Source organism: Centropristis striata, chromosome 9, assembly GCF_030273125.1.
Source record: "Centropristis striata isolate RG_2023a ecotype Rhode Island chromosome 9, C.striata_1.0, whole genome shotgun sequence".
Classification (NCBI taxonomy): Eukaryota; Metazoa; Chordata; class Actinopteri; order Perciformes; family Serranidae; genus Centropristis; species Centropristis striata.
In genome coordinates, this window is record NC_081525.1 from 25,756,333 (window position 1) to 25,768,750 (window position 12,418).

Genomic DNA, 12,418 nt, shown 5'->3' on the forward strand with positions numbered 1-12,418 from the left:
AAATGGGAGTGGCCTATATCACGAGATTCAGCACAACCCAGTGAACGCGTGGATATAAGTTTTTTGAATGTGTGATAAAGTATGTGGAAGTTACTAGCCTAAACGCACTTTCCTTTATTATAGCGCCACCTAGTGGTGGAAATTCAGGATGACAATAGATTATAAAATTTTTCACCATGTGTGACTTATATTCAAAGTTTCATGAGTTTTGGGGTATGTTCAGGCAGTGAAAAATGCAATCATTTGGGTACGAGAATAACTAGGACTGCGCGCAGTACTGAACGGGCCCTCGCAGTCCACGCGTGTCGGGGCATGCTTCCGTCGGGGTTTGTGCGTTACAGGGGCCAGTCTACACCACCCCTATGAATTTCATTGCCTTAAGTCTTATGGTCTGGGCACAGTGGCATTTATTAAATTAAACTGCCGCCAGCGCGCCACCTAGGGGCCAATCAATAAAACCTTCAAGGGTTATCCTCAGGAGGGCATTGACAATAAGTATACCAAGTTTGGTGTTAATCCGACCAACCGACTTGGAGATATAAAATACTTGAATTTAAAGAGCGCCACCTAGTGGTCATCGGCCATAATTTTGCACAGAGCCTCAGGGGCTCATGGGGAAGTAGTAACCTGAGTTTCATGTCATTCAGACACACCAATGTGGAGATATGCAACACTTTGTGTTTTGTGTTGATAATAGCGCCACATGCAGGAAGTTGTTATTTAATAACTTGAGTATTCTTTGGGTAATCAAAATTCTTTTAATAACTTTTTGTTATGAGGGTCCATAGATGCTGTGTGCAAAGTTTGGTGCAAAACGATGAAATTGCCTAGGAGGAGTTCGAAAAAGTAGGTTTGCGACATTTCGCGAATTTGCGAAAAAAAACGGTAGGCGAAAATGGGAGTGGCCTATATCACGAGATTCAGCACAACTCAGTGAACGCGTGGATATGAGTTTTTTGAATGTGCGATAAAGTATGTGGGAGTTATTAGCCAAAACGCACTTTCCTTTATTATAGCGCCACCTAGTGGTGGAAATTCAGGATGACAATAGATTATAAAATTTTTCACCAGGTGTGACTTATATTTAAAGTTTCATGAGTTTTGGGGTATGTTCAGGCAGTGAAATATGCGATCATTTGGGAAGAAGAATAATAATAAAAATAATAAATAAACATTCGAAATACAATAGGGACCTCGCAGGTCGTTGCCTGCTCGGGCCCTAATAATAATAATTATAAAACTAGGACTGCGCGCAGTACTGAACGGGCCCTCGCAGTACACGCGTGTCGGGGCATGCTGCCGTTCGGGTTTGTGCGTTACAGGGGCCAGTCTATACCACCCCTATGAATTTCATTGCCTTAAGTCTTATGGTCTGGGCACAGTGACACTTATCAAATTAAACTGCCGCCAGAGCGCCACCTAGGGGCCGATCAATAAAACCTTCAAGGGTTATTCTCAAGTGGGCATTGACAATAAGTATACCAACTTTGGTGTTAATCCGACCAACCGATTTGGAGATATAAAATACTTCAATTTAAAGAGCGCCACCTAGTGGTCATCGCCTAAAATTTTGCAGAGAGCCTCAGGGGCTCATGGGGAAGAAGTAACCTGAGTTTCATGTCATTCAGACACACCAATGTGGAGATATGCAACACTTCGTGTTTTGTGTTGAAAATAGCGCCACCTGCAGGAAGTTGTTATTTAATAAGTTGAGTATTCTTTGGGTAATCAAAATTCTTTTAATAACTTTTTGTTATGAGGGTCCATAGATGCTGTGTGCAAAGTTTGGTGCAAAACGATGAAATTGCCTAGGAGGAGTTCGAAAAAGTAGGTTTACGACATTTCGCGAATTTGCGAAAAAAAACTCTAGGCGAAAATGGGAGTGGCCTATATCACGAGATTCAGCACAACTCAGTGAACGCCTGGATATAAGTTTTTTGAATGTGCGATGAAGTATGTGGGAGTTATTAGCCTTAACGCACTTTCCTTTATTATAGCGCCACCTAGTGGTGGAAATTCAGGATGACAATAGATTATAAAATTTTTCACCAGGTATGACTTATATTTAAAGTTTCATGAGTTTTGGGGTATGTTCAGGCAGTGAAATATGCGATCATTTGGGAAGAAGAAAAATAATAAAAACTAGGACTGCGCGCAGTACTTAACGGGCCCTCGCAGGACACGCGTGTCGGGCATGCTGCCGTTGGGGTTTATGCGTTACAGGGACCAGTCTATACCACCCCTATGAATTTCATTGCCTTAAGTCTTATGGTCTGGGCACAGTGACACTTATTAAATTAAACTGCCGCCAGAGCGCCACCTAGGGGCCGATCAATGAAATCTTTAAGGGTTATCCTCAGGAGGGCATTGACAATAAGTATACCAAGTTTGGTGTTAATCCAACAAACGGATTTGGAGATATAAAATACTTCAATTTAAAGAGCGCCACCTACTGGTCATCGCCCAAAATTTTGCAGCGAGCCTCAAGGGCTCATGAGGAAGTAGTAACCTGAGTTTCATGTCATTCAGACACAACAACGTGGAGATATGCAACACTTTGTGTTATGTGTTGAAAATAGCGCCACCTGCAGGAAGTTGTTATTTAATAACTTGAGTATTCTTTGGGTAACCAAAATTCTTTTAATAACTTTTTGTCATGAGGGTCCATAGATGCTGTGTGCAAAGTTTGGTGCAAAACGATGAAATTGCCTAGGAGGAGTTCGAAAAAGTAGGTTTGCGACATTTCGCGAATTTGCGAAAAAAAATGGTAGGCGAAAATGGGAGTGGCCTATATCACGAGATTCAGCACAACTCAGTGAACGAGTGGGTATAAGTTTTTTGAATGTGCGATAAAGTATGTGGAAGTTATTAGCCAAAACGCACGTTCCTTTATTATAGCGCCACCTAGTGGTGAAAATTCAGGATGACAATAGATTATAAAATTTTTCACCATGTCTGACTTATATTTAAAGTTTCATGAGTTTTGGGGTATGTTCAGGCAGTGAAATATGCGATCATTTGGGAAGAAGAATAATAATAAAAATAAAAAGAATAATCATTCGAAATACAATAGGGACCTCGCAGGTCGTTGCCTGCTCGGGCCCTAATAAATAATCATTCGAAATACAATAGGGACCTCGCAGGTCGTTGCCTGCTCGGGCCCTAAAAATAAATAAATAATCATTCGAAATACAATAGGGACCTCGCAGGTCGTTGCCTGCTCGGGCCCTAAATATAAATTCTTTTAGTTGATGTTCCGGAGATCAACTCAGGTCTTATTCTTGCTTGAGAATAAACTCTATTGTCTTCAACTCTGATAGCCTCCAGTGAAGTTCTTAGTAGTAAATATTTTTTTGAAAGTAGCTGGAGAAGTCCACACACCCGCACAAGGCATAGTGTTTTGCAAAATACTTAATTTCTGGCTGTTATTATTATCATAACTCAGGAATGGAAGGGGATAATGTGACCATATTTCACACTTGATCTGATCCTGAGTTCATTACACTAATCTGTGTGTGATGTTTTATACTCCAGGGGCCGGTATTTCAAAAGTGATCGGATAGGATTATCCTGGTTGGATAGGATTAAATCTAGATCTGATCTGAAAACTGGGTATTCAAACACGGATCCAGATAACCCTGATCCTGAAGATCAGGATTCCACTCCGGTAATACAATCCTCCCTTGAATCCAGTTAAAAGGCTGGATTTGGGTATTTCAAAACTCAAGGCAGATATCTGGATCACCTTGATACCAAAATGTCAGGATCATTCTGATCCCACCTCAGAGGTGGATTTCACTTGACGTCTCAGCTCCACTTCTCCTAGATATTTTTACTCAAGATGTTCATTACACTTAATCAAGTGTTAGTATTTTACTTTTAATAATTAAAGTAGCCTGATTGAAAGAAATTTTAAGCATAGTAAAATATTTGACCCCACTTTCTGAAGCTGCTGTAAATGTATCATGCTGCACATGAAGCACCTTCCAAGCATTTTCAAGGTATATTTTCATGCTTCTGATTATTGAAGACAAATTCTGTCAGAAACTTAAAAATGCACTTTTAAAATGACTGGAAATAGCTTGAATGTGATTTTTAAAACATGCAGTAAGGTGTTTGTGTACAAACTGATTATTCTACTTCATCAAATCAGATGCTATTTTGCTATAAATGACCATAAAATACCAAAAATGTTTCTTATTGTGTCACTGACCAAACTATATAGCATGAAAGTAATGCATTACAATTTCAAGTAGTTTCAATCAGTTACATCAACAGTTACATGTACAGTAAAATATTACATTATATCTTTAAAAAATCATAAAAATTAAACTGTGTTTCCAGTCACTAATTTCACTGCAGGTTCATTCTACAGGGCTTCAGGTATATCCTCACACATTTACAGGAATTTTCACTGTAGAAATGTATAATAAAATGCAAGTCAATATTTAGTGTACATTAAAAGTATTACATTAAAAAATTAATTAAAATTAAACTGTCTGTTTCCAGTCACTAATTTCACTGCAGGTCCATTCTACATGACTGCAGGTATATCCTCACACATTTACAGGAATTTTCACTTTGGAAATTCATAATAAAATGCATTTGAATATTTACTGTACATTACAATATTACATTGTATTTTTAAAAATTCATAAAAATTAAACTGTTTCCAGTCACTAATTTCACTGCAGGTCCATTCTTCATGACTGCAGGTATATCCTCACACATTTACAGGAATTTTCACTGTAGAAATTCATAATAAAATGCACTTCAATATTTAGTGTACATTAAAAATATTACATTAAAAATGTATTAAAATTAAACTGTCTGTTTCCAGTCACTAATTTCACTGCAGGTTCATTCTACAGGACTGAAGGTATATCCTCACACATTTACAGAAATTTCCACTGTAGAAATTCATGATAAAATGCATTTGAATATTTACTGTACATTAAAAATTTTACATTAAAAAATTAAAATTAAACTGTCTGTCTCCAGTCACTAATTTCACTGCATGTTCATTTTACAGGACTTCAGGTATATCCTCACACATTTACAAGACTTTTCACTGTGGAAATTCATAATAAAATGCATTTGAATATTTACTGTATTGAAGTGCATTTTATTATGAATTTCTACAGTGAAAATTCCTGTAAATGTATGAGGATATACCTGCAGTCCTGTAGAATGGACCTGCAGTGAAATTAGTGACTGGAAACAGACAGTTTAATTTTTATGATTTTTTAAAAATATAATGTAATATTTTACTGTACAGTAAGTTGAAGTGCATTTTATTATGAATTTCCACAGTGAAAAGTGCTGTAATTTTGTGATAATATACCTTAGGTGCCATAGAATGGACCTGCAGTGAAATTAGTGACTGGAAACAGTTTAATTTTTATGATTTAAAAAAAATATAATGTAATATTTTACTGTATATGTAACTGTTGATGTAACGTTAATACTTCATCTCCTCTCTGCTGGTAATTATTCTGAAAAAAAAGGTGATAAAGAATGACAATAAAGTGTTTATACTTTGTCAGCTCGCTTGGAGCAGTTTCAGTGAATTTACCGTAAATATCACAATACGGGCGCACTACATTATATAGGGACGGCTGGCTTGACTACGGAGAAGTGAATGACGGCTCACTTGACCGCAGTCATGGCTGTGAGTGACTCTGAAAGTAGAAGAAAGAGAAGGTGTATGAGTATATCTTTAAGTACACAAAGCATGACATCATCACTAGCATTACTGGAGCATTGTGACACTTATGAATGAACCGTATACTAAATACTCTTACCCAGGGCCGGCTCTAGGCATAGGCGACATAGGCGGTCGCTTGGGGCGCCATCTGCTGGAGGGGCGTCGCCAGTCACCCTTGAGTGAGAAAAAAAAACAATAATAATTTTCGATGCCCATTGTCGCCCTACCTTCGTGTTCTGTCTTGAAAATAATAAATACTAAGTACAGATAAGTACAGAGCAGACTGCAGCAGTCTGCTCTGTACACATGAAGTCTGCCGTGTTGCCAATAATGTAACGCTAGTAAACTCTAAACAAGTTGGTGTTAGTTTAAAGAGTTAAGGTATGATGTACGTCCGATTAGGTCCTTTACAAGTTAAACCATAGACTAAAATTAATCAACAAAGCAGCTACCTCGCTAGCCCGCTAGCTGCTTAACACACAAGTCAATGAAGCGGAGTTAGCTACCGTTAGCACGGCCGCGTCTCAATTAGAGATCGCTGCGGCCTGGTTTTAATTAGGTGACAATTCAAGAAGTTGGCTAGCATGATATGTTGGTTGGCGTTCATATGGCCTTGAAACCACTACACATTAGATGACGGTAAACTTACACTTTTGACGTGAAAGTGGTGCTCCCTGCTCCTTTCGTCAGGTAGTCCGCCATGTTTCGTTCCCAGAGTCGGAGACACAACAAGATTTGGAAATCCAGATCCGCCCACATCGACGTCACGGTGATCCACTCTGCCAATGTTTTGAAATACTCAGATAAAGTCAGCAGGATCACCTTGATCCATGACTGAGAAAAGGAGGATTTCGTTATCCGGATTATCCTGATCCAGATTACAAGTTTTGAAATACCGGCCCCAGGAGACCAAAGAGAGGCAGAAGGTCTAATGACAGTGGGACTTTCACTGCATTTAGGACTTTTTTTGTCACAGTATCTGAATGTAAACCAGGATTACAGGATTCTTCGGCAAATAGATAATATTGTCAATAGTATTCATAGAATGACATCACACAGGTTTTATGACAAGAAAGTAAGTTACGCTGTCACAGTCTGCCCCTCCTCTGCCTACTCCAGGCTCCAGCTTCCACCTGGTGGTGGCTCCGCCCCCCTATCACACACCTGTGTCTCATCACCTCATTGACTCTCTGTATTTAAACCCTTTGTGTTCCATTCCCCAGTGCCAGATTGTTAGTGTACCATGCGTCCTACTCTTCAGCGTTTTCCGAGTGTGCTTTTTGGTTTTGTCCCTTGCCTGTTTTTGGACTCTGCCTTTTCCTTATCCCTTTGGATTGTTTGCCTGCCTTGCCTGACTAAACTCCCGTGTACCGAACCTTTGCTTGTTATTAAAGACTGGTTACCTTCTGTTTCTGCCTCCCGAGTGCTGCATTTGAGTCCTGTATCCGTGCTGTGTAACATACGCTGCACTAAAGGCAATGACTACTAATGTTGTCAGACCTTTGGATTTTTCTTCTTCTGTCCCCTCAACCTGGGAACTAAATCCAGACAAAGCTTGGCTCACTGTTAATAAATATGAATACCGGCTTCTGCCTGCTAAGCTGGTTTAGTGTTGGTCCGATGATGGTGCTGGCTGAATGTTTGTATCCAGGCAGTGAACCAGCTTTAATCTGCCCCAATAACCACCTATCGCTTCATATCCCAACCCCCAGACTGTTGGACAAGAGGGTTGTCAGTGATTGGCCACTACATCTATAGTTTAGCCTTCAGGCAAACTAAGGACCTGAAATTCCTTGACAACCAAGCAACAATTTGTAAAGCTGAAGTGGCTGGATCAATGCAAGGAACAGTAATCTACAACCACATTTGCAAAAAAGTTGAAAAAACAACTGAAAAACGTAATAAAAACACAGCAATAATTTGTAAATGGAACCTATATTAGACTGAATACAGTTACAGTTGAAGATTAGCCTGGGTATACCCAGACTGCCTTGCACGCTTGAATTTAATTTTGGCTAACACCAGACCAAATCTCAAATGAGATTTGGTCTGGTGTTAGCCAGGCTAGGTGAAGATATCAAATATAAATAAAAATAAATTGGGTAACTTGTTTTTTGTAAGATCAGAATTTGCTATCAGAAATGGTGCTTCAAAAGTTAGTTGAGATAAAGTAATACTGGTTGGATCATTCCTGTACCCTAATTTATTATCTTTTAAATAAAATAAAATGGCCACTAGGGCACACATCACAATATAAGCAATGTATTGCAGGCAAAAAAAATGCTGCGTTCATCATCGATATCTAATAATTATCAAGACTGCCATGATGTTGTTTTATTATCATAATCCATAAGGCCTCAGCCGAGTAGATGGTGCTTGTATCTTTACCCTCATATCTGTAGTACCAATATGTGGCAAAAACACAGATTGGCTGATGTGAATAAAAACAACAGGAAATGGAAAGCACTGGAGGCCTGCATCCAAAATGTTTGTGTCCTTGTATCTTGTAATTTTGATCTGATCACACCAAGGCAAGTTGGTGAGTTAACAACCGTCTTCCATGAAGACCACCTCTCAGCCAGGGTAATTTAATATGCCTTAAAATAAATGTGGACCTCTTGTAAATGCTGGAGGGACTTCAGACACAATTTGGCAAACATCCCGCAAGCAGTTGCATAAAAGTTTCCATTGTTGTGACGATATCAGTCCGCTGGTCATTTGGAGCATTCTACTATGACTTATGATATAATATCTCTGACTGGAGGGAAGTTTTCTGCTTATCTTTGGCATTATTCCACATATTTACATATTAACTTCAGTTAACTGCAGCACTTGCTTGTCTTGAAGGAGCAATGAGCATTTCTTTTACCTGCTAAATTTCAGCCCAAGAACCTGTGCAGATCTTGTGCAGACATGACCTTATAACATCCTCTGATCAGGGTTTAAAATACTGGCTTTCCCTTTATCATCATTCCAGGACAAGGCTGGCTACTGTATGTACATTGCCACCACATCCTGTGATAAACTTTGTGACTTGTTTAAACAGCACAAGCAGCTTATTTCTACAGACAGGCTCTGCATTGATGATTTTGCATGTGATGTCTGAGTGTAAAGTCATTTGTTCGGGTTTTAATTGATTTTATCAATGGAACACCTTGTTATGCCTGCTCTAGAAAGGTGCTGTTCAGAGACGTACATACTCACCTTTTCCTGATGAAATGTCCTCGAACAAGATGGATGAACCCCCTGCCTCCTTGCGTTCATTACTGTAGATTGCTGTGGATAAACTAAACACCTATAATGTAGATGTAAACTCCCTGCTTATGCCAACACATTGCTGTTGACTGGAATCAACAGGAGCCCAGGGGTGGAGGAGGGTGGGATGCTGGGAAGCAGCGAAAGGTGAATCAGCCTCCACCTTTGTTTCCAAGTGGCCCCGCTGGCTTTGTTTTGGAGCAGAATGAATTATTAACGGTGGCCTTCTGGTCGTGTTTTTCATCAGTGTCCACCTCCAAAGGTAAAGAGCGCTGTGCTGAGAGATCCCCATTGACTGTCTCCTTCCATAGTGAAAGCACAACTGTCTGTGTGAACTTTTTTTTTTTTTAAGTCTTCACTTTGTCTCTCTTTATTTTTAGTTCTCCTTCCTTTCTCACCCCTCTCTCTGTTTTTCCATCACACTGTTTCTCTTGAATGAACAAATTAACCACCAACACAGGTGCTACAGAATATCTGGTCTCCATGACAATTAAAGAGCTGTCCCTGCACGGTAGACTAACTTGTACTTAAGTTCACAATCATATTGTATGAAATGTAAGTTATGTACTTACTTGATTCCTGTGGTCTATGTCTAGTACCATCAGGTTGAATGCACTTATTGTAAGTCGCTTTGGACAAAAGCGTCTGCTAAATGACATGTAATGTAATGTAATGTAAAAATGTACTCAATTAAATCTAAAAATGATATATTCCTCTTGTTAAATTATCATAAATATTAGTGAAAAGACATTAAACTTCACTCATTACACCTGTAACCAAGTCCTGTCATAATACACACCTTGGCCCTCATTTATCAAACGAGCGTACGTCAGAAAGTGATCGTAAAGTGGGCGTAAGATAATTTCTTAATTATTCTATCAGTTATTCTATTCGGCCCCCCCTAACCAATGCTCACAAGCAAAAACGGCTGCAGTGGGCCCAGAAATACATGAAGACTAATTGTCAAACAGTCTTGTTCACTGATGAGTGCCGTGCAACCCTGGATGGTCCAGATGGATGGAGTGGTGGATGGTTGGTGGACGGCCACCATGTCCCAACAAGGCTGCGATCTCAGCAAGGAGGTGGCGAGGCATGTTTTGGGCCGAATCATGGGGAGAGAGCTGGTCGGCCCCTTTAGGGTCCCTGAAGGTGTGAAAATGACCTCTGTAAAGTATGTGGAGTTTCTGACTGATCACTTTCTCCCATGGTACAAAAAGAAGAACCGTGCTTTCCGTAACAAAATCATCCTCATGCATGACAATTAGGGTTGCAAAGGGGCGGAAAATTTCCGGAAAATTTCCATGGGAAGTTAAGCTTGGGAATTTTGGAAATATTCCATATTGGAAGCTTTTCCATGGGAATTATGGGAATTAATGGGAATTTAGGAGAACTAATTGGGAATATATTATATACAAGCATAAATATAAGCAGAAATAAGAAAACATCCATACAAAATGTTTTCAACAGATATTTCAACAGATTTATTTGTAAGTAGAGTAGAACACGTTCTAATTACTTGTTTCATGGATGAACAAAAACAGGAGTGTTGGGTTCAATATCACCCATCCCCTAACCCCACTCATTCAAAAATGAGCTTCAGGCTCAAAAGTGTGGTCCAGTCTTCTAGAAATCTTCTGTACATGTGATGGAGGCATGCACAGTGCCAGTAGGGGGTGTGGTCTCAATAGCCATGCAGTAAGCAGTGTGCTCTGTGCATGTGATTGAGGAATGGCATGGATATTCAAGTGTATTTGAATGGCATCTGTTTGTTTTAGTCAAGATTATGCTAAAATATACTTTCCTCAACTATATTTAAGTTCCCTAAGAAGAGCCAACCTTCAATTTTGAAAATTCCCAGTTTATTCCCATAAATTCCCGTTAATTCCCATTAATTCCCGTTAATTCCCTTAAATTCCCATGGAAAGTTTCCGTCTTTGAAAATTCTGGGAATTTTGCAACCCTAATGACAATGTACCATCTCATGCTGCAAGGAATACCTCTGCATCATTGGCTGCTATGGGCATAAAAGGAGAGAAACTCATGGTGTGGCCCCCATCCTCCCCTGACCTCAACCCTAATGAGAACCTTTGGAGCATCCTCAAGCGAAAGATCTATGAGGGTGGGAGGCAGTTCACATCCAAACAGCAGCTCTGGGAGGCTATTCTGACATCCTGCAATGAAATTCAAGCAGAAACTCTCCAAACACTCACAAGGTCAATGGATGCAAGAATTGTGAAGCTGCTATCAAATAAGGGGTCCTATGTTAAAATGTAACTTGACCTGTTAAGATGATTTTGATTGAAATAGCTTTTGATTTCAGGAAATATGACCTCCGAATGCTGGAAAATCCAAAAATGAGCATTTTCAGCTCTTAAAAACCTATAAAATGTTATAAAACTCTGTCTTGCGTAATAATGTGGAACAGTGCATTTTAAGTTTTTTATTTTTGAAAAAATACTGTTATCATTGGGAGGTTTGTCCAATCACATTACAATTCATTAAACTAACGGTTGATGACTTAAATTATGCTGACTGTCATTTGCATCAACGATTTAGGAAAATCGGAGAAAAAACTCAGTTGCATAATAATTTGGAACATAGTGTAGTATCAATGCCTGGAGGTGATCAAACTCTGGTGTTTTGATTTTTAATGGTGACCTGGGCCGTAAAGTATACCCCCGCAGCCCCCGCGAGGCGGGGGGGGGCCCCCCCATACCATAGGGCCCCGCTCCTGCCTGTAAAACAAATATCTTTTTATTTATTTATTTTTTTTACCTAAACATATAGGGTTCAGGTCATGATATTGTCTGTATTTTGAGCGTAAAATAAAACGAATATTTCAAATAAAAACAGTGATACAGGGTAAAATTCTGGAAACTATTGTTTCACAAAGTCTCCAAAAACAAAACATTGATATTTTGCAGGCAAGCAAATATCTAGCAAGTGCATCTGAGACCCTTGTGTCACTCAGAGGGGAGTTTCAAAGCCTTAAAGAAACACACCATGCAAAATATTCACTGAACTTGTTTGAGTTTATAACTATAAGTACTTTTATTTCATAAACCTCTGTCGCTGCGTATTTCTGTAATATGGCTATATTGCCTCTATTGTTAATTGTAACGGTGCACTTTGCTAATAAAGTTGACTTTAGAGGGGGGAAAAATCCTCTTTTTGGCCGTATTGCGTCCTTCGGTGTCGTAAACTCTGAAGGCGAGTCTTCGGATCGGGTGGGCGTGACATTTAAATGAAGCTCTTTTCCAGGTTTCGAGCCGCCACATTTATCAACAGCCGATCATTCTTACGCTGTGATTGGAGAGATACGATCGCTTGATAAATCCCACGTGAACCCTGTCGTAAGACGAAATATACACTCGCTGGTTTCTACGCTGGCTTGATAAATGAGGGCCCTTATGTGGTACAGATTCACTACCTAACCTCAACATTTAGCTCAAAGTA

The 12,418-nt window shown here is 39.5% G+C and overlaps 1 protein-coding gene across 1 annotated transcript in view; it reads left to right on the forward strand.

Annotated features, from left to right (window-relative positions):
• The window catches only part of rabgap1l (RAB GTPase activating protein 1-like), a 190,718-nt gene that overhangs the window by 72,511 nt on the left and 105,789 nt on the right, over nucleotides 1–12,418 (forward strand). The window lies entirely within an intron of this gene.